The sequence below is a fragment of the Corvus hawaiiensis genome, chromosome 3, assembly GCF_020740725.1.
Source record: "Corvus hawaiiensis isolate bCorHaw1 chromosome 3, bCorHaw1.pri.cur, whole genome shotgun sequence".
NCBI lineage: Eukaryota > Metazoa > Chordata > Aves > Passeriformes > Corvidae > Corvus > Corvus hawaiiensis.
The window spans coordinates 40,620,300-40,641,081 of NC_063215.1; the positions used below are offsets into that span (position 1 = coordinate 40,620,300).

Consider the following 20,782-nt stretch of genomic DNA (forward strand, 5'->3'; position numbering starts at 1 on the left):
TTAAGTCTGTCAAATACTTAGTTGATTGATGCTGAACTAAAAGCTTTCTTTCCTCTTCCTTTCCGTAACTGTCCTGCTAATTAAAATTGCTAATGAAGGTGTAATATGGGTGCAAATTTTTGATGAATTTTTGGAACCTGCGATAATAACGTTCTACCAGGAATTTGAGATTCATGGTAAAGTGACAAGATTGTATTGTGAAGTCTAATTATGGTAATTCCCTAGACTGGGAAATATAATTAGAATGTACCAGTCATCATCTCAGATCACTCATTAGCAGTGACAAAAAATTTAAATAAAGCTTTCCATATCAGTTGAAAAATTGGGCATTGTAATTATGGAAGCCTTTTATGTCAGACATAGTGGATTTTGTAAAATGTAGAGGACTAAACCCAATGACCAAAAGAAACTGTTAGAGGCCTTCTCTGGCAAAAGTACAAGGGATATTCCTTGATGGACCTTAAGAAAACTGAATACAGCAAATAACTTTTACTCCTACAGTAACTTGAAATGCCACATGCACCACATGCTGCAGTAAGGCTGAGTGGCCTTTCACATAGCAGCTATAACATTGAGAATAAATATGGTCCAAGGATTTTTAAATAAGAGAATCTCTCTTCTATCCCAGCACAAACTTCTAGGCTAAGCAAGAGTCAGCAAGGCTGCTGGCTGTACAGCCTCTGCTCTTTGAATCTGCACCAGACCTGGTGAACCTCAATTCCATTTTGCCAGTACCTTAGTGAGAGACAGACTGGTGTGATTAAAGTGTTTGCAACAGACTAAAAGTATCCTGGTTTTGCCCTGTCTCATGTATAGTTTTTTTCTGATTTTATTTTTTCTGTTTCCCTGTTTGAACTACAGAATTTCTAATTTGTGGTGAAGTATGTGTGATAATGGTGACCAGGACAGGCTCATCCCTACTGGACACCACTAACATTTAAAGCTGAATATTTTTACTGAGAGTCTTTCTTAAAGCTCTACACATAAACACCAATATCCTTAGGGCCAACAGAGGAGGAGAACTATAACAGGAATATTAAGGGACAGTAGCCTGAACCTTCAAATAAACTTCCCTACACTTGTCTAATTCTGGCCTGAATTTGTGGAATTACATCCAACATGGATCCCAACATGTCTGCTTGCAGAGCAGAATCAGAATATCTCACCTAGAAATGGCTGCAATCATCTCCCCTGATTTTTTAAACATTGATAAACAAAGATTGATATGAGCTGCAAATGGAAATGTATATACATAAATATTGGAAGAAAAAGCAAAACAAGGGTTAAGACAGTGGCATGTAATGTTAACAAAAACCACTGTTCACAGCAATAAAATTGAAAAATGTGTTGTTTCTACCAAAACTGGAAAGCCTGCAGTCTATAAGGCCAGAGCACAGACAACTTGTTGGCAGAAGGATCTGTTTGTACTGTGACAACAGGAGATTGAAAACAAAGCACACCACACACACCATTATTTCTTGTTTGACCAAAAAGAACACAGGCTGGAACCATAAAGATCTGTGTATTCCAAACAGAGAAAAAGAAGCAATGAATGGCAACCTTGGCTAATATTTATGGGGGTTTAGATAAGCTGAGTTCTGATGCAAAAGAATCACTTAAGTAACTGCTGGCATCTAAAACATATAAAAAGACTAACAGAAAAACGAGTTTCTCATCACTAATCAAAAATACCACAAGAGATGTGATGTGAAGTCAGTAGCTGGTATACAAATGGTCCAAGCTAAACTGCTAGAGTGAGTCCCCAGCTTACAAAGGCAGGAGTGTGAGAATATAAGTGGAATCACTTAGAAACTTTTTGAAATAAATGTCACCTTCTTCTTCCATAAATTCTTACAATTAGTTTTGTTACACTACTTCCTACACAGACTCCCAGAAACTAGAAATGAAGATCAAAATCTGGTCCATGGTCTCATAAGTGACATTTTAAAAGTGTATTTTGTGCAAGATTCTGTAAAATATCAAATAAATTAGTGGTATTGTCTCTGAGTTCTGTATTCAGCTTTGAGATTTATATATATTTAATCCCTAAGTGACTTTCAGGGACTCTTTCATTTATTACGGTGTTTTCTTACTTTTCATAAAAGAGAAAATATTAAATGCAAAATATAAAAGTAAAATCTTAGCAGGAAACTAGAAGCCCTATCAATTCCACTTTTTAAAAAAATTGCCAAAAACCAGTGTGCAGTTTCAGATAATTACATGTAATCCTTAGTAATCCTCCGCAGACAGCGTGAACTGGCAGTCATTAGTATGCTTTGAGCCTATTATTTTGCATACACGCCAGGATATTCAGGATGTTAGTGTCCTTGCTGACTTTCTGACTAAAACATGGAAAATAAAGTAAGATCAAATAATTTCAAAACTTCAGTTGAGAACTGGGAGAAAAAAAGAATAGTAAGTGCCATGAAGCAATAGCGCTTTTTTCATCTCAAAGACTTAAGTAAAAATAAAATGCAGAAGTCTGTTTTGGGCAATCTTCTATTTCAAATCCAGTGGATAATTGAGTAGTTGCTGTTCTGACAGTTCTAAAAGAAATAAATTCAGTTCAATATACTTGATTCAGTTTAGGGGCTAGGGGTTTTTTTCACCTTTCTTGAAAATCAGAAAAATGTTCAAAATCCAGAGAAGAGTATTGTCTCAAGTGCACACATTTTAAAAAGAAAATTTTGATGGCATTACTATACCATTCAGCATTCATTTTTTCATTCCGGTTATCACAAATCTTGTGATTCAGGCACTCATCTGGGAAGAGGAAGTAGGTGGCTACCACATTCTGAATTAATAAGCATTCAATTAATACGAATTGAAACAGTTTCACACTCCAGGCTGCTCTGTAACTTGCTGACTAAGACATTTTGCTGAGAGAAGGAAAATTTCTGTCAAGGTTTGTGTTCTGAACTAGGAAGAGACTGAACTCTACAGTAGTCTGTCCCTTCAAATAAACTTCCCTAGACCTGTCTAATTCTGGCCTGATTTTGTGGAATTTCACCTGAATCCCAACACATCTGCTTGCAGAGCAAAATCAGAATATGTCACCTGGAAATGACTGTAATCACCTCCTCTGATTTATTAAGCATTTCATGTATTGTTTTTCAGCTGAAAGTATATATTCAATCTGAATTTGGGAGTAGTTTCAGGTAGTAGGAAAAGTTTTGGTAAGTTTTTTCCAAACCGAAAGGAAAAAAAACTTTTTATCACAATGTGTTGTATAGTTAAGAAAGCCAAAATTTCCTAACACAAAACTAAAATGTGTTTTAATTGCTAAAATACTAGCAAATGCAGAGACTTAATACTGCAGAAGTCTTTTCAGGTCAATCTTTTCACCCAATCAACATCACCCTTGAAGGCACTGTGACCATTGTATTCTAACATATTAAACCTTGACAAATCCTTTCTTATCCTGTTAAGTAGTCAGAGTAGTGCTTTGGCATGATTTTGGCCTGATCAAACCAGTGTCCTCCCAGATGTGGCTTGAAGTTTGTACTAAAGCCAAGAGAATTTCCAGTTACTAGCTTGAATGCAGATGCCATATTCTAAAGGGTAAGAAAGTTTAGTGATGGCTAATTAGCCATGGCTTATTTGTGTTGGTTGGCCACAAAGACAGAATGAAGGTCTTGACAGTGTTTAATTTACTGCTTCTGATGTAGCTCTGTGTCCTGCTTTCTCAGAACATGCCTTTTTTTTTTCTTTCTTTTTTTTTTCTGCCTGGAGGAAAAGGAATTTATCTTGGTGGAAAAGGAGAAATTTGGTCATTTGTACTGGATTCCCAGAAGTACAGTTGCTCCATCAGAGCAAGAGCAATTAAAATAAATTAAAACAAAGAGCAATTAAACCTCTCTGCAATTGCATAGAGCTGAAATCATCAGGAATGCACTGATTTTTCACAGAGTGTATCAGTAGGTGTTTAACACACCTGACATATTTGTAGAGTGCAGAACTGGGTGCACATGTATGTATTCAGTGTTCACATGGTTCATGCAGAAAATGGTAAATTCAACAATCTAGCATTGCACAGTTCACAGTATGTTCATCCATGTTTCTCCTTGGGACTTTAGGGACAGCGAAAAAAAAAGAAAAAAGAAAAAGAAGAGACTTTGTATTTTCAAATTGACCTGAATATTTAGATTACAGTTTAAAAGGTTGCTAGTGAAACCAATTCAAGGTGCAAAAGCTGTCATTGACTTCAGTGAGATCCAGATTTCTCTCTTTCTGTTACTGCAGCTGTTACTGTGGATTTATGCTGAAGTGGCTGAAGTGTACAAAGTGCCTTAACTGCAGTGGGTTTGGGATTATGTTGACTGTGGAAAAGTGAAATGAGATTGTGGAATATTTGGATTAGAAAGGTGTTTGGACTATGCCACTTGATGAGTGGTGGAGGCAGGTGTAGTGTCAAAAAAATGTGTAGAGGAAGAAGGGAAACATCCCATCATTCAGAGTAGCTGCAGAGTAGCTCACTGTGCCAAAAGAAGGTGAAAAACAATTATGGTCATTGGCATATATCTTTACTTAAGGGAGTTCTGAGTAGATTGACTAAAACACAGAGGGAAATAGAAGATAGTCTTCCAACCCACATATAATCAGTCAAGAAAAGTGCACATTTTATGACAATCAAGCTGATACTCTAAAGAGTGGTTAATATTCATCATGAATACAGTATGACTATGTATCATGACACTGCATGGAATTACTTCAGTATATGAAAATGCTTCTTAAGCCATATTAAGTAACCTATCAATGAAATGTGTCTTAGAAAAGGTAGAACATTAAGGGTGGTTTGATAGCAATGCAAACATATTCAGCACTTGATTCTTTGGCACATTTGAGATTAGTTCTCACGACAAATTAAATTCTAAAACTCTTTAAAAGCCCTTTAAACCTGTGTTAAACCAATCTGAGTAGAAGGTATTTTTTAATATGATTGAGCTCATAGTTTAAAGTACTTCAATACACTTTCATATATCATTAGCATCACTGAAAAGATCTGATTAAGGTATATTTAAAGTTTATAATATTAATTTCTTAAAGTACTTGTAATGTGTTGTAGTTCAATATTATTACATAGAATATTACAGAAATCAGACAGATATATATTTTATGCTAATTCTGAAGTACTGTTTCTTATTTCAAAGCGTATACACTGGCTTTGTACATCTTTTCTTTTATTATTGAGTGCTCTAGTGAAAGAAGCATTTTACCACTGGTAGGACTTAGAGCTGTTGCAAGTGGGTTTTTTACAACTGCTAGCAAGCTAGTTCCAAATTTGAGTTGATGTGTCTCTTTGCAGATAGAAAGATGCCTCTATATGTAACGTTCAATTATGGGAAAATACTACCATGGAGAAGTAAGTTTAACATTTATACAATGTCATTTATCAGCACAAATAAGGGAAACATAAAAGTCAAAACAAAGCCAACCCTCTGGAAGTGGACTATTAAAGCTTAAGTAAAGACGGGTGACAAAGAGTGAAACAAATGCTGGAACGCCTTTGTACTCTGAGGAAGGAAAGTGATAAAATTCATTTAAAAATGGTCTAAACTAAAAATGGGACCATCTACAGTACACAAACAATTTGAGCTATTAGAAATTTGGAACATGATTTCATTTTTAGCTTGATTTTTTTTTTTTTTTTGGTAATGATAATCTGAAAGTCCTGGAAAATGAACTTTGTCTATTCTCAAACAACATATTGTCTTTGTCTAATTAAGCAAAACTGAATGTGCTCATAAAATCACAAATTTCTTGTCTCAACTCCCACTATGTTTACAACAATTAAGAAACACGTGCAGCAGTAAAGATGCTACTTAAAAGGAAAACAACAGTAGATTAAACTACTAATCTTTGATTTCATGTATCACACCTTTTAAATGCTAAATGATGTAATGAAACACATTAATCTGACAATATCCTCCTATTCCCTACTAACCTACTTTATGAAAGGCCTCTAGAATTTGCAACAACTGACATTTCCTGACAACTAGGATTTCATAATATTTCAAGTATAGTGATTTAATAAATTTTTATTTGCTGACCTACAGAAAAAGCAGTCATTCATTCATTGCAATAAATGTATGCGGTCTTATTTGCATGATTCAGCTGTGTTGCATTTTAGAAATTCAAACCACTCTGACTACACTTAGGATTTCCTTAAAGTTTTCACTCAGAAACAGAGGACACGTGGAGTGTGTCTGGTGCACATACAATTCGTGTCTTATGAACTTGCTAATTAAATCATACTTTCATTGACTTATGGTGCCTCACTGTGTTCTGACAAGGTAGATCATTTTGTGTTGTGCCTATGCCTAACTTTAAAATTACTGGATCTACCTATTATGGATTACCAGTTGTAATCAACTGAGTCTGATGTTCAATAAGCAGTTGCAAATAATTAATCCACATTAGTCTGCATGCATACGAATGACCTGACCTGTAATAATGTGAGTTCAAAACCGTAGTTCTCTCTCAATGCAAACTGAACTTAATTGCCCGTGTTGTCAGTTCATTATCACCTTTAAAGTCCAGTAGTTCACAAATTGTAATCTTTGTTTTATCGCAGCAAAACAAACACACAACGTAAAAACAAACCAACACAACCACGGGAGGAGAACGGAGGGGAAAGAAAAAACACAACTCCCCCCCAGTAAAACAAAAGCAAAACCGAAACACCTCTCAAAGTATCTGCATTTAGTCTGGTTTCTGTAACATCTTCAGCTACATTTCCCTTCCAGGGACGCGGCTGCTTGTAGGAGGTTGTCTACCCCCACCTAGTGGGCAGCGTGTTCAACGACCCGGCGAAAAGGCTCTGCCAACATCCAGCGACAAAACCGCCACGGCAATTGTTGCTGTTATACGTAAATAATTAACACAATTTACAGCATCTGCGGGGATTAAATAATTGAGACCCCTGAGTTCTTCGGAGAGCTGTGATCTGAAGTGGACTTTGGTCATAATGAGCATATTTCTGTACATTGTAGATGGTGTTTCTGCTTTGTGAAACTCAATGCCTAAAAAAACTGCAGGCTTTCTCCCAAAAGTATCTCACCTCTACTTATACCTATACATATTTGTCACAAGCTGTGTGATTAAAGGAGAATGACAGAAAAAAAATATTTAAATAATACCCTTCAAGATTTCTTTGCAGCTTTCTTTTATCAAAATTCAGACCGGAGTAACAGAATCTACCTTATCTCAGTGATTACCTCTCATTTGGTCTGGTGAATGAAATGCAAAATCTGCAGTATAAATTAGCCAGGGTTTAGAAAGAGCCTTACCTATTAAAGTGAGTGCAATCTGCATTGTAGAAGCACAATCAGAAAACTGTGGAGATATGGAAATCTTTGAATTCCTATCCTTTATCTCCTCAAGCTGAAGGTGAGTTCATCCACTTTGAATACACAGGGTAAAGCATCCTTTCGAGGAACTGAGCAGTTCTTATTCTCTTTGAAAAAATAATAAGGAGAGAAATGGAGGTGATGTTTGCTGGTTCTACATTGCCTTGAGAACACTTGTCGAGCAAGTAAGACTCAGATTTCATTTTCTCTTTGTTCACTGAGTGTTTTAAACTCCACTCACAAGGTCACTTGTCTTTCACTTGTTCTTTTTCTGGATTTCTGAATCAAGTATTCCTGACTGCAGAGCAGCACAGCTTCAAAAGGAAGAGTGACGAGGACATGGAACACCCCGGAAACTTACGATCTTGGTATTAATGACTATGTCTAGCCTACTAAATTAGGCAAAGGCAGGACATGGGGTCTAATACTGGCAATTTCTTAAGCATAGTGTTCTATCATCAGCCTGTTTTGAGTATGGTTTTTGGCCCATATCAGCCCGTATCATACTGGCACTTTCCTAGTCACAATCCCAGGTGTAGCCACACGAGGGTTCATTACAGTTAAACAGCATGAATGGGACCCCTAAGAGAGTATCACCATAAGGACATGTGTTATGTCACACCACTTACCCTGGGCATCCTAGTGCATTCTATTTATTGGTTTAGAACAGAGAGAGGAGATGGAAGGTCAGATCTTCCCAGGCTAAGGAGGGCTGTACCAAGTACTGTGATGCCTGCAGTGTGGTCCTGCCACTGAACTATTTTCCTGAAAGGCAGAATTTTTACCTGCTTGTATTTTAAGAGAAAAGCATGACCTGTGGTATGAACTGAAATGGAAGCTGAAAACCCTAATTCCCAGTTGCACAGAAGCCACTAAGCAAGATCCTGAAGAAAGGCACTGCAGTTGCACCTCTATCTTTGATGTGTTTTATTCTAAGATGCTAAAGAAAGCATCCCAGAATTCAACATTCTGTGCAGCTTTCTCTGCATCAGCCTCCGTCTAATTGCATCTCTTCCTGGAGGGGAAAGTACAGGGATACGTGTAACACCTCAGTTGGAAAACTGAATTATAGTCTCAGAGTTGGATGCCTGACTTACAGATTTTATAGCTCAAAGTGTCATGAGATCTAAACCTACTTACTCAGCTGAGTAAGTAACTATGGATATTCTGAGAATAATGACAAGATATAAACTTGAAGATTTAATGGTGACAATATGAAGGTTTTCAAAGCAATTTTTAAAAAATATTTAGATGCTAGCATCTACTTGTAATATTAAGTGCCTAAAAGCTTGATTTAGCAGGTGCATATTCCCATTTCTAATGGATCAGTCTTAATTTCTAATATAGGAAATAAATTTAAAAGATCAACAAAGAGTTCAAGCCTTTAGCATTCTTTCACTTTTATTTATAATTTTTCATCATTTCACCATTTCCTTCAAATTTACTAGAAAACTGAAAGAAAATATTTAGCCATGTAGAAAAGGAAAAGTAGTCTGTGGTAATGGGTTTTCAGGATGGTGAACAATATTTGAAATGTAGAGAATACTTAGATAAGAGAAGGGACAAAAATCTTATGCTCAGAGTATCAGTTGCATTCAATCTATTTTTCATGATGCCTGTATTTATAATAAATATACAGAGGAGAATAAATATGCACTTTATGCACATTTTTAATATTATTATATTATTTTATCATTATTATCGTAATATTATGATGCTATATTATTATTCTAATTTTAATATACACATTTTTCTGCAACAGCAGCTGGCAGCAGTCATATGACAAGATACAGATTTGCTTTACATTTTCATGGCTTTAAAAAGTTCACCCTTGCCAAGTATGCCAGCATTCTGCTCTGGAATTCTGCCCATCCATTCTGACAGACAAAGTTTCAGCTTGCACCTGAAACATGACTTTGATATAAATATGAATAGGCTTTGTTATTTTTCTTTCACAATTTTAAAAAAATTTTTAAAAATTAAAAAAGAAAAAAAAGACCAACTCTAAAAATACTTCCTAAGGATTTTTCAGCTTCAAAAATGCTATATACCTATTCAGCTTACAGGATGTATATTCTCAGGAGATTATGGGAAATGTTCATCAGTGGAAGGCTATCACAAATGACCTAAGTAAAATTTTCACTAAGTACCTTTTCTTATGTTTGGTTTAAGGAACAGGCATTCCCAAATGCCTAATTATACTCGAGATGCAATTTCTGACCTTTATAATTGCAAATCATGTAACACTTGAGGTTTAACCTACTGATCATTAGTAGATGTCATACACAATTCTAACATATATAATGTGTGTTATTTGAAATTTGTCGAGACTTTGAATATAAAGTTAATAAAAATAATTTAAATGTATTAAAGAAAAAAGCATTTTCAAAACCTACTTAGGAATTTATTTTAAAATTACAAAATCTCATATATAAGTTGTTGATGTATTCTGAAACAGTGACAAAACGTCAACAGTCTTTTTTAATATGGTGTCTGTAAACGTTAAATTCAGGCTACAAAATATTGACACTTTTTCGTGTTACCTCCCTTGTCAAACTGCAGACCATTGGTTAGAGGCCATGAAATGATTCCGTCAAGAAATGCTGAGTACCCTTTCTTATCATGGGGAAAAAAACTTTGCAAAGAAAAAGGAATATAATTCTAGTAACAATAAAGTATCTCTCGATTGATTTGAAGACCCTGCAGTAGGTAATGAATTAGAAGTTCTCCATTTTGCTTTGGCCTGTTAGTCATACATCAGTGTGCATTTCAAGAAATTGAATTCTCTTGCCATTCAGACTTTAAGCAAAGGGAACTTTGGCTTAAAAAACAATACATAATATAAAAAATTTTGACCACGCAAATCACTTATTGACCTAACAGTCATTGTTTGAGACAATGGCAAATACTTGAAAAGTAGAACTCAATATAACATGTAGGATCATGAGAACAGAGATTATGAGAGTTTGCCTGTGTGAAGGCTGATGTTGAATAACACTTAATAAGGACTTGAAGATTTGGTGCATGGACATTTAACTTAGAGATTATTAAATTTCACTTACTGAATGTTTTATCTTATTATAGGTTTGCTTAGAAAGAAGTAGTATAATTCTTAAAATCAGTCAAGAGCACTCAAGATTGAAAATTCTGTATCTGTCATATGAAAAAAAAACCAGAAAGAAACACCCATTAAAAAAAAATACGTGTATTTCTCCATACTTTTTTGAAAAACCAGTAATACAGGAGTTTTGTGTGCACAGGTCTTTTTCCCTGTTCCTCCAGATTCCTACATCACTAAAACAATGTCACAGTCAGCTGCAGGCCCTTTTCTTTCTGGCAGGAAAAAGACTAGTTTGATTTCCTACTCAAAGAAAACTGCTATTGGAAATCTTACCATAACAAAAGGGGCTAAAAAAAAAGCCAAGTGCATCATCACAGCCCATTAGAGAGGATTATTTTTTTCTTCTCTAAGTGTGTTAACTTGCTTTCATCACAGATCTGCAGAAGTAAACAGCACATCGCATATCATGGTAAAAACATTCAAAATAAAGGAGAAAGGCAAGGTGCCAAGTTATCAGGAACAACATCAGTAACATTTCTTGCAAATATTACCAGTTAGGTTCCCTGTACTGCACTTACTGACTAGCAGAGTAACAGTAACCTGAGGGAAAGATAAATCCTTCTCTCACGTACCTCTAAAGAGATGCCAGGGGAGAGAGACAGGCTTTGACCTAGATGATTTCCATCAGGACAACAGGGAGCAATAGGCCGTAGGACACTCTTTAAGGTACAGAATGTCCAGGAAGAAGCTGCAGTGACTCTAAGGACTCTAAAAGTAGAGGACTGGAGGAAGCAGAGGACAGATGTGTTACTTCAGTTCTGATAGTGTATCTAGGTCTTCCTAACCGAAAACTAAAAAGCAAAGAAATTCAGGCATTATCAAATTAAATCAAAAAATGTATATCATCTGATGTGTAGATAACACATTTCTCTTATCAATAAAAAACCTGTTCTCTTACTCTCTGTGGTTGTCAGAGACTGAAATACTATAGTTTATGACTTAAACATTTTCTTGAAGGACTTTTAAAACTGTATTACAAAAGCTGCGGAGAAGACTATGGCACCCTGAATGAGGCCCTGACTGAGGCCTTACACTGCTCGATGATGAAGATAAGACAAAGTAACAACTCAGGACTGGGGACATTCACTGAGCACAGGCTTAACACCTCCAAGGTGGAGACCACAGCCCCAGGGCTATCAGCTGCCAGGCTTGAACAGACCCTCACACCAAGGGGTGGAGGGACAAGAGGCTTTGGGTATCTTGGAAGCACCTCTGGTCAGAAGCCCAGTGACCGCCCATCCTCCACTGTGCAGAGGAGCCCAGCTGAGGGGTCCTCACCAGGGGGGGAAGCTTATCCACAGCAGAAGGGGGTGACATGGCCCATCACAGGGGCCCCCCTCAAAGGGGTCCCCTGAGCACCAGAGATGATGCAACAGAACCTCAGTGTTGCAAGGGACAGTGGGACAGTGTGTCAAGCCAGCCCCTGCAAGGGGAGACACGTGGGCGTTCCCACCTGGCCCGAAGTGTATAATAATCCACAGGATTCTGTACTCTTTGGCGTGGCGTGTGGTGTGTGGCATGTGGCGGCGTGTGGTGGTGTGTGGCAGCGTGTGGTAGCTTGGCCATGGCAGCGACGGGGGACCCTCACCCCCAGCAGACCAGATGGAGGAGAGCATTGGGAGCCTCGGATGGGTGATACGCTTCCACCTAACCCCTGTCACCTCTCCCTGTCCCCCCATCCCCCATGCACACTTCTTTTTCTATTTCTTTCTTTTTTTCTCTTTCCTTCTCTTTGCCTCTCTACTATTAAATAAAATACATCAATTTTTTGGCATCAACATCTAATCTCATTTGGTTTTAATCTCGTTTCTGGGAATATTTTGAACCTTCTAAGTTATTTCCAGTTTATGCACAGAGACTTAGCTTGCTTTGCTTTTCTGGGTTTAAACTGGATCATAACAGTGGTAAACCTTCAATTTCTGCAAGCAAAGACGAAAAGGGAATCTGCTGCGCTAGTGATGCTGGGGATAACTGGGGAGGGTGAAGACAAAGGAGACTAATACATACCAGATTTATATTCAATGTGGGCAGTAATATTGCACCAGAGAAACCTGGATTTTCTCTTTGAATAGATATGAGACCACTTCAAAAGTTAGTAAGTTTCAGCTGGTACTCTGCGAGCCACCTGAACAAGTATGGTATATGCACTTAAACAGGCAGACAGAAATTAGACATTTTTCCTGACTTGTATCTGGAGCAGATACTTCTGACCTGGCAATGGCACCACAACAACAGCCCATCAGGAGTCTTGTCCTGAATGTGTCAAGTACTGTTGCACTTGCCCCCATTATCCCTGCCCTATTTTTTAATCTTACTCTTTAAATAACTTAGTGATTTTTAGCTCTTTTCAATAGCCACCAATGAAGAAACTCCCTAATATTTTTATTTGCATTATCCTCTGATATGTTCTTGAAACTCAAATTAAGGTTTTTAAGAGTGCTTTCTGTTGTGGTTTGTGTGTATGTCTCGTGTTAAACTGCACACTTCGTCTAATATTTCTCAATTTTCATAATTACATTTTAACATTCAGGTTTTCTGTGATTTTTTCCATATATACATACCAGGGACACCATGGAGTATAGGTGACGGGGATATGTTAGTTTTAGACTACATTAAGGCTAAGATAAGAATCCCATCACTATAAAGGTATCTTGCTTTCACATTGCCGCTTGGAAGTTGGGACTTACATCTCCATGCACCATAAATTACTTTTATCCACATGTATTTGACAAGTGATATGTCTGGAAATAACTCTGTAGATTAAAAAACACAAACAAACAAAAAAAAATCAAAACATAAGCTGATAGGTTATTGTAAAACTAAGTAGTTATTTCCTTATTCATTAAGAAGGGAAAGCATATTCAGTGCTGGGTGCTCTGCACGTGCAAGTACAGCCCAGTACTTATTTCCAGTGTTTAACAAGTATGATGCATCAGCTCACTCTCACAACCCTTCTCAGCTGTTTTCCTGTTGTGGTCCTATCTTTGCATGATTTCCATCCATGAGGTGATATAACTCCTGATTTAAGTCACCTATGAATCTTCCCATGAAGGTTTATATTTGTACCATCACGATCACTAGGTATTAGTAGAAGCAGGGGTGAACCTAGAGTTTCTTAGAATGTCTGCAGAAGATTAAGTCATTTTAAAAACATGCTGCTGCAGCTAAAGATAGACCACCCACATCCTGCATTTTCCCTTGGCCATGCTTGCCTCCCAGCCCTTGCCTCCTGAAAAAAAAATTTAAAATTAAGTTGTCAGTGTAAGAAAAGCAACAGAAACATACAGTCAGGGTACAAATTAACTGGGAAAGAGTTGGGTGGACACTTCCATGACTGCTCCAGAGCAGGATTATGGTAATTCAATAAGATTGTTGCAGGTTTTTATTTAAAGCTATATGAAATTCAAGATAAGGAACTTTTAAGGGAGCACTTCACTATTTTAAATTTACTACTTTTGTAAAATGTCTGCTCATGAAGTTTCCTTCAGTTTTCTGTTTGCAGTCAGAGCCAGGGTCTCCTGCAGGACCACCAGCCAGTGCCACTCCCAGGAGCAGGGCAGCCAGGAGGCACTGGGCACCTCACTGGGCATGGGGAGAGGTAAAGGTCAGGCTGAGACATGGGCCCACGAGTGGGCCTGGTGTAGAGGGACTGTGCCCAGGCAGGATAGAGCTGTGGGGAGCTGGAGACAGGTGCTGCTGTGGCATGGGAAGGGTGGGCAGGGACAGCAATAGCTAGCAGTGGGCTGGGATACCCTCACATACAACAGCTTTATCTACAGTAAATATTCAGTGGGTGAAATTGCAGCCTGTGCATTTCAGAAGAGGGAGAAGCAGAGCAGCGTGAGCAGGTCAGAACTGAAACCTGTGGGTGTCCTCACATGTGAGCTGAATTCAGCTGTCCACCAGTGAGGGCTTTATGAAGAAATGAAGTCACACAATCCTTCTTGCTAGAATTAATTATGAAATTGTTAAAGTGCTGTACAGAACTCATCAATACCCTTTTTGATTTTTCTCCTTTAGGCATTAGGTATAAGGGAATAAAAATTTAGACAGATATTGCTGCTCATGGCAAACTTGTAGAAGGTTACTTGTTCTTGGGCTAAATCCACCAGCTTCTAGGCAGATACATCAGCCAAAGTCTTACACGAGCACTTGTGAACAGCCCTTATGCTGACTGCCTTTGTGGGCAAGGCCACAAACCAGTGGCACTGGCAGCCTTTGGGCTTTGACTGGTGAACTGAGATAAGTAACCTGGTGTAGAACAAAATGAGTGACCATGCACCCTGGAGCCCCCTCTGTGTGACTGCGACTACCCACCTCCCTCTTCCTTCTTTTCCACAACAGGAGGGAATTTTTTCTGTCTGGTAGCTCAGTCCTGCTGTGTTTGGGGATGCTGCCTGATCGGGGCTGAACTGCCATCACCATCTACACAGAGTGTACTGCATAGATTGATTTTAAAGTCATAGATGCATTTGTTTGGGAAGAGGGAATGTTAAAAAAATTGTTATAAATATTGAAGGCAGGGGGAGAAGTCTAGGGGCAGAGTTATGCTGTTGTTGGGCAGGTTTTTCTTTTCTGTCACTACTTGGACAGAAAAGGGAAAGAAAAAAACAGTGAGAAAAGATGCCCACCGAGAGGGAAGATGGAAAAGAGAAAGCAAAGAGCAAGTAAAGTAGTAGTCTATGAGTTTCTTCTCTGCTTTTTCTCATAGAAAGGGAACCACATGAGGTAATGTGAAAAGCAGCAGCACCAACTAACCATAAAAGAAAAAGGTCTGGCTGTAGCTTGACCTGAAAATAATGATAGGTGATGTAGACAGAGTTTAAGGCACAGAAACAGCAACATCCTGGAGGTCTAATGTGAATTTTCACTGTGGGGGTAATGACATAGGGGAACATATACAAATAAAGAGCATTAAGATTCTGTGGCTATGACAACTGTCTTGGAGGGTGTCCAGCAGCCTCCTTTGGGCTCAGTAAGTTCAAATAGTAAACCTTGCTGTGCCTGGACAGTCCAAGCAGACTCCCAGGAGTTCCTTGAATATATAAGACATAGAGGAAAAACAGAAGCAATGGACAATTCATGTAAAATCACAGTCAAAACAAAATATCAGCATCTCTTTTCCAGATATATTACTCTTATGAGACACCAGTGGGCTGGTATCCCAGTGTAGTTAACATATACAAGCAGAGAGTGGAAGACACAAGTCAGATCCCTGTTCTAAATCAGACAAAGACAAATTACAGAATCAGAGTCGGTCTAGATACCAGCATGAAGCTAAGCATTTGCTTATTAAGCACCATAATGGCTATACTTCCTGTTAGAGTGGCTTCTCTACATCCTCTGTAAGGACTGTATATATATTCTGTGAGTCAGGAACTCGTGCACTGGAATGTTCCTTTGGGCTTTATCTGATATATTCACAAGAAAATGTGGTGATTTCAATTAGCTGTTAAAATTATCCAATTATTTATATGACAAGAATTGGTTTCCTTCCACCATCACAATTCTTTAGCCTTAACACAAAATTACAGGTAAGATTACAGGTGTTGGTATGTCTTCAGTTCTCTTCAAACAAAGAACTCTCTTCAAATAATTGAATTAATGTCTCACAGTATTGGGGGAATTCTTCAATTACCAAATTGCTGGATAAAATATATATTCAATTAATCCACTTTTCTTTACCTTTAGGTTTCTTACAAGAGCCCAACACCAAACATTATATTTTCAGTTCTGATGAAACAATGCATTTAATATGAAATGAAACAAAATTTTACATCTCTCTGCATGATAAACAGAGCTTTTTGTTGTATTTAAGGAAAAAAAAATAAACCATGGGACAATTGTGCTTTAACTAACAAATTGTGGGTGTTTAAAAATAGCACAGTGAATCAGAACAGAATGTTTGTTTTTAGAGCATCTGAAAGATACAGCAGGGTGTGCTGTTTAGAGTGTGTGCAGGTGTGAATAATTAAAAACCCACCATGTTTATGTGTCTTTGATTACACAATCATTCTCATAGCTACAAGTGATTCTAATCAGCTACACTGAGAGGTGAAGGGACTTTATAAATAGCATATAAAGTAAATTTTTGTAGCCTCAGCGTAGTTTGGGTCCTTTCTTAGCATGCAAATTGCTGAACAATAATAAAACTTTAACAATAGTCTTCACAGGTTTTCAGAACCTCTTTTTCTTCTCATTATATTACAGCCTTCAAAATAACTATCCTTTCAATGTTAAACAGTTGTACAATAGTACTTTCCTTCCTCCAAACTGATTGAAAACACACACTGACATTTTAAATGTCTTAATGAAAATTAAATTATAGCAAGCCAGCAGATATCTATTATTTCAATAAGCACAGAGGACCATACTGAGTAAAGTCCTCTTTTCTATTCCTCTAAAGACGAAAGGAAGAAAACCCCAACAAACCTATGACACAGTTTTGTATGTCTTTATCTAATCCAAAGAATGATGCCTCATTCACAAACCAAAGTTTCTTCATGAACAGTACACCACTGGTGACATGCTACTGTACTCACAGACAATTTTTAGACAGTTTTTTTGCCTTTTCTTAGTTCACCTGGTCTTGATTCTCCTAGTTCTTCTTTAGTGAAGAAGGGACATGCTGATCTGTAGAACTTCTGAGTTTCCAATGGGTCTGCACTCACCAGTTTTGTACATGAGGTTTTCTATCTACCTGTCTCAGCTGTTTTTATTAATGCACCAGTATTTTGAGTGTCTCAGTGAAATAAGGGATCCAATGTCCCAACCACTTTATAAGTTGCTCATGCCTCAATGAATTAAATTATCCCAACACACACAAAGGACACAGCAGTTAGAAAACTACAAATGTAGAAGGAGAAATGACCAAAATTGCAGATCTTTAGAAATAGAATTTGGATCTTGAGATATGTATTCAGTGTCAGGTTGTCTCGGGGTGACTTTATGATGTGTATCCCCTATTTCTGCTCTATGCCCAGAAGTTAATTTTGTGCCTTTCTGTGGCTTTAAATTGAGCCTGAGAGGGGGGAGAGAAAAAAACCCGAGTGAACTCTTCAAAGCAGTTTGTTCAAGGACACAGAGATACAGACTCCTCTGCTTCCACGGCAGCAAGCAGCAAGAGCAAAGCACCCTTTTTTTCAGCCAGTTTTTCAGCTCTTTTTTGTCTAGAGGGAGACGGAGAGTTGAACTTTGTTTTCCTGGGACTTTGGTTTTTTCCCTTCTTCTCTTCTGGACTGTTTCAATGTCAGAACACACTGGGAGAATTTTCCAGCGAGGCCCCGGAGGTGGGCCCACGACCCAGCTCTGAGGAGGAGGAGAGAGACCGCACCTAGAGAAGGACTCTGAAATTTTCCCAGGTTTCTCTCCACAGCGAGAGGTTTTATTATTTGGCATTATTATCCTTTTCCTGTGTGTTTGTTAAATAAATAGTTTTTATCTCTTTTACTTTCCTCTGAGGAAAATTTATTTTTTCCCAAACCTGCTGGGGGAAGGTGGTTGTAACCTGCCTTCTATCAGAGGATATTTTTCCTCCAAATTTCTCCAAACTAGCACACAGGTGTCATCAGTATTACAGTATAAGTTATCCATCTAAATTCAAGTCATTAGTCGTAAGACCTAAGGGTCAACAAAGTTTTCTTATATAGACTTACCAGGTGGGAAATAATAAAACAGGAGACGATCAACAGGAAAAATTAGTTACCTCCTCACAAAAATCAGGAGTTAATCTGGTCCTTTTTGCATCTCAAATTCTTCCAGGTATGCTTGCCCTCTCCAGGATAAGACCGTTTTAATAAAGTGGTAAGAGTGGGCTTTGGTAAACTTTCAAAATAGAACAAGACATTTGTATGGGAGAACATCAGGCTTCTTTATGCCTTGTAGATATTTTTCCAAACCAAAGAGAGGTCAGATTGCGTAAAGTTGTGAAGTTAAACATAAAGGTTTTGATTCATTCCCCCAAAATCTAAAAGACAAAAAACCTGCTACTCAAGATTTACACCAATCAAGTAAGTTTCAGCTATGGGTGTGCAAAACAAAACCTTAGCTTAAATGTGAATATTGGTTTTTATTAGACATTAGAAATTAATTTACAAAAGGGAGGGAAATATAAAGACTCTAAGGATGTGATAAAATTAAGTGTTATGGAATCTGTTAATAATTGAATTTAACTTGCTACCAAAACTATTTAAGAATGAATTTTTATATTACTCATTTGATAAATCTGTGCTATACTGCTGCAACTGTGAGGCAGCTGCTTTCCTTGTTTCACGATACTATACGACTGTCATAAATAACATAATGACCTCACTGTTCATCTGTGAGTTGTGAAGATAATGAGTGAGTCCCATTTGCATTAGCTCCAAACCCATACAAGCATAAAAAACTAAGCTAAGCACCAGGACTTCAGGAAAACATCCATATGTCCAAATTGTTCCTTCACTTGTGCATAAAATTTCTTGGATATAAAAGGGAGGAGGATAAGTGGTGAAGAAAATATTTAAAGCCCACGATGACCCATTTGAGCCACAATTACATGTGTATCACATGTTAAGAGTTTGGAACATTCATTGGTATGAATGAGTACCTGTCCTCCTAGTGTTGGATGACAGTGCCCCAACTTCTTGAAGGGTAATGCAGCACTTTTCTCAACAGTCTCACATGTCTCCTTTCCCGTCTTCCTTAGCCAGTTGAGAAAACAATTACTACAAAGCTACAAGTGAAATATTGATTCCTGAAGCTCTTGCTCCGTCTACATGTTCAGCTGTATACAAATTCAGAGTTGTTTCCCTCAAATTTATTTGTTTACTTTTGAGCTCACATTCTTATAATATCAGCAATTGTTTTTACATTCGAGGTCTCAAGAGAACTTGCAGATTCCATATAAGTCAGAACTAAGTCAGAATTGTGACAGAAGGAGCATAGCTGTTTCCTTTGAAGTGGTGTCCTGGATTTAGAAACTGTCAGACGTGAGCTATAAGCCTCCTTCTTTAATATTGAACAAAATTACTGAAATAAAAATAACTCTGGTTTTCATTAGAGAAAAACAGTACTCTCTTTTAGGGTAATAAAAAAGACAAGATATTCATGGTATGTCCACTTAAAACTGCTTTAAAAAGATTATACCAAAAGTATAATGTTCATCAATATCTTAATAGAAAATAAAATAAAAGTTATTCATGTCAGTAGTGAAAGGGAATATTTGGTATCAAAATGATAATTATACAGAACTATTAGAAATAACATTTGTCTTTACATTACTTCAATAAAACTACTGTTTAAGTCAATCTTTCCTTAAGTTTGAAGTTTGGTTTGGGGTTTTTTGCATATCCTCTAGAAAATACAGATCATTCCCTAACAATTCTATGAAACTTCTACAGGAAATATAATAGTTATTTCTTAGTTGTTCCTTCAATTTTCATAACTAGTATAGAATTAGTTTATTAAATGCATATGTGTAGACAACATAAGTGCTAAAGAATACAAAAACAGTAGAAATAACTGCAGCCACATCCCAGGATTTAAATAGAGCAGAAAAAAATTTCCCATGAACATATACCATGAGGAAAAATTATTTTTGTCTATATTTCTTAAAATCAATTTTCTTTGAAATTTTACTTTATTTTATAATTCTTCTTCAAAGTGTTCAAACACCAAAACAATTTGTGTTGGAGAACCAAGATGATTATTCTAATGAAAGAAAGTGGAGAAAAAAAAATCAAAATGGGGATGTGCTGGTTTCACTTGGGGTGGAGTTAATTTTCTTCACAGTGGCTAATAGGGGGCCATGTTTTGGATTTGTGCTGAATACAGGGTTGATAATACAGAGACTTTTTTTTAATTGCTGAGCAGGGCTTCCACTGAGCCAGGGCCTTTTCTGCTTCTCATACTGCCACACTTGGGAGGAGTCTGGGGGTGCTTGGGAGGTTGGAAGGAGACACAGCCAGGACAGGTGACCCCAACTGACCAAAGGGACATTCCAGACCATGTGACATCATGCTCAGTACCCAAAGTGGGGGGAGAGGAAGGAAGAAGGAGGGGACATTTGGAGTGATGGGTTTGTCTTCCCGAGTCACTGTTACACATGATGGGGCCCTGCTCTCCTGGATGAACACCCCCCTGCCCATGGGAAGCAGTTAATTCATTCTTTGTTTTACTTTGCTTGTCTGCATGACTTTTTCTTTCCCTATTAACCTGTCTTTATCTCAGCCCAGAAGTTCTCTACCTTTTACTTTTCTGATTGTCTCCCTGCTCTTCCTGGTGGGGGAATCAGCCAGTGGATGCATGGAGCTTGGCTGCTGGCAGGGGATTA

The 20,782-nt window shown here is 37.6% G+C and overlaps 1 long non-coding RNA gene across 1 annotated transcript in view; it reads right to left on the reverse strand.

Moving 5' to 3' along the window:
* Positions 1-13,223, reverse strand: part of LOC125322318 — a 36,425-nt gene extending 23,202 nt beyond the window's left edge. The window contains exons 1-3 of the long non-coding RNA XR_007201951.1: positions 13,158-13,223; positions 11,043-11,192; positions 7,290-7,456 (exon numbers count right to left, since the gene is read on the reverse strand). This is a non-coding gene — a long non-coding RNA (uncharacterized LOC125322318). The remainder of the gene's footprint in view (positions 1-7,289; positions 7,457-11,042; positions 11,193-13,157) is intronic.
* Between the last annotated feature and the right edge of the window lie 7,559 nt (positions 13,224-20,782).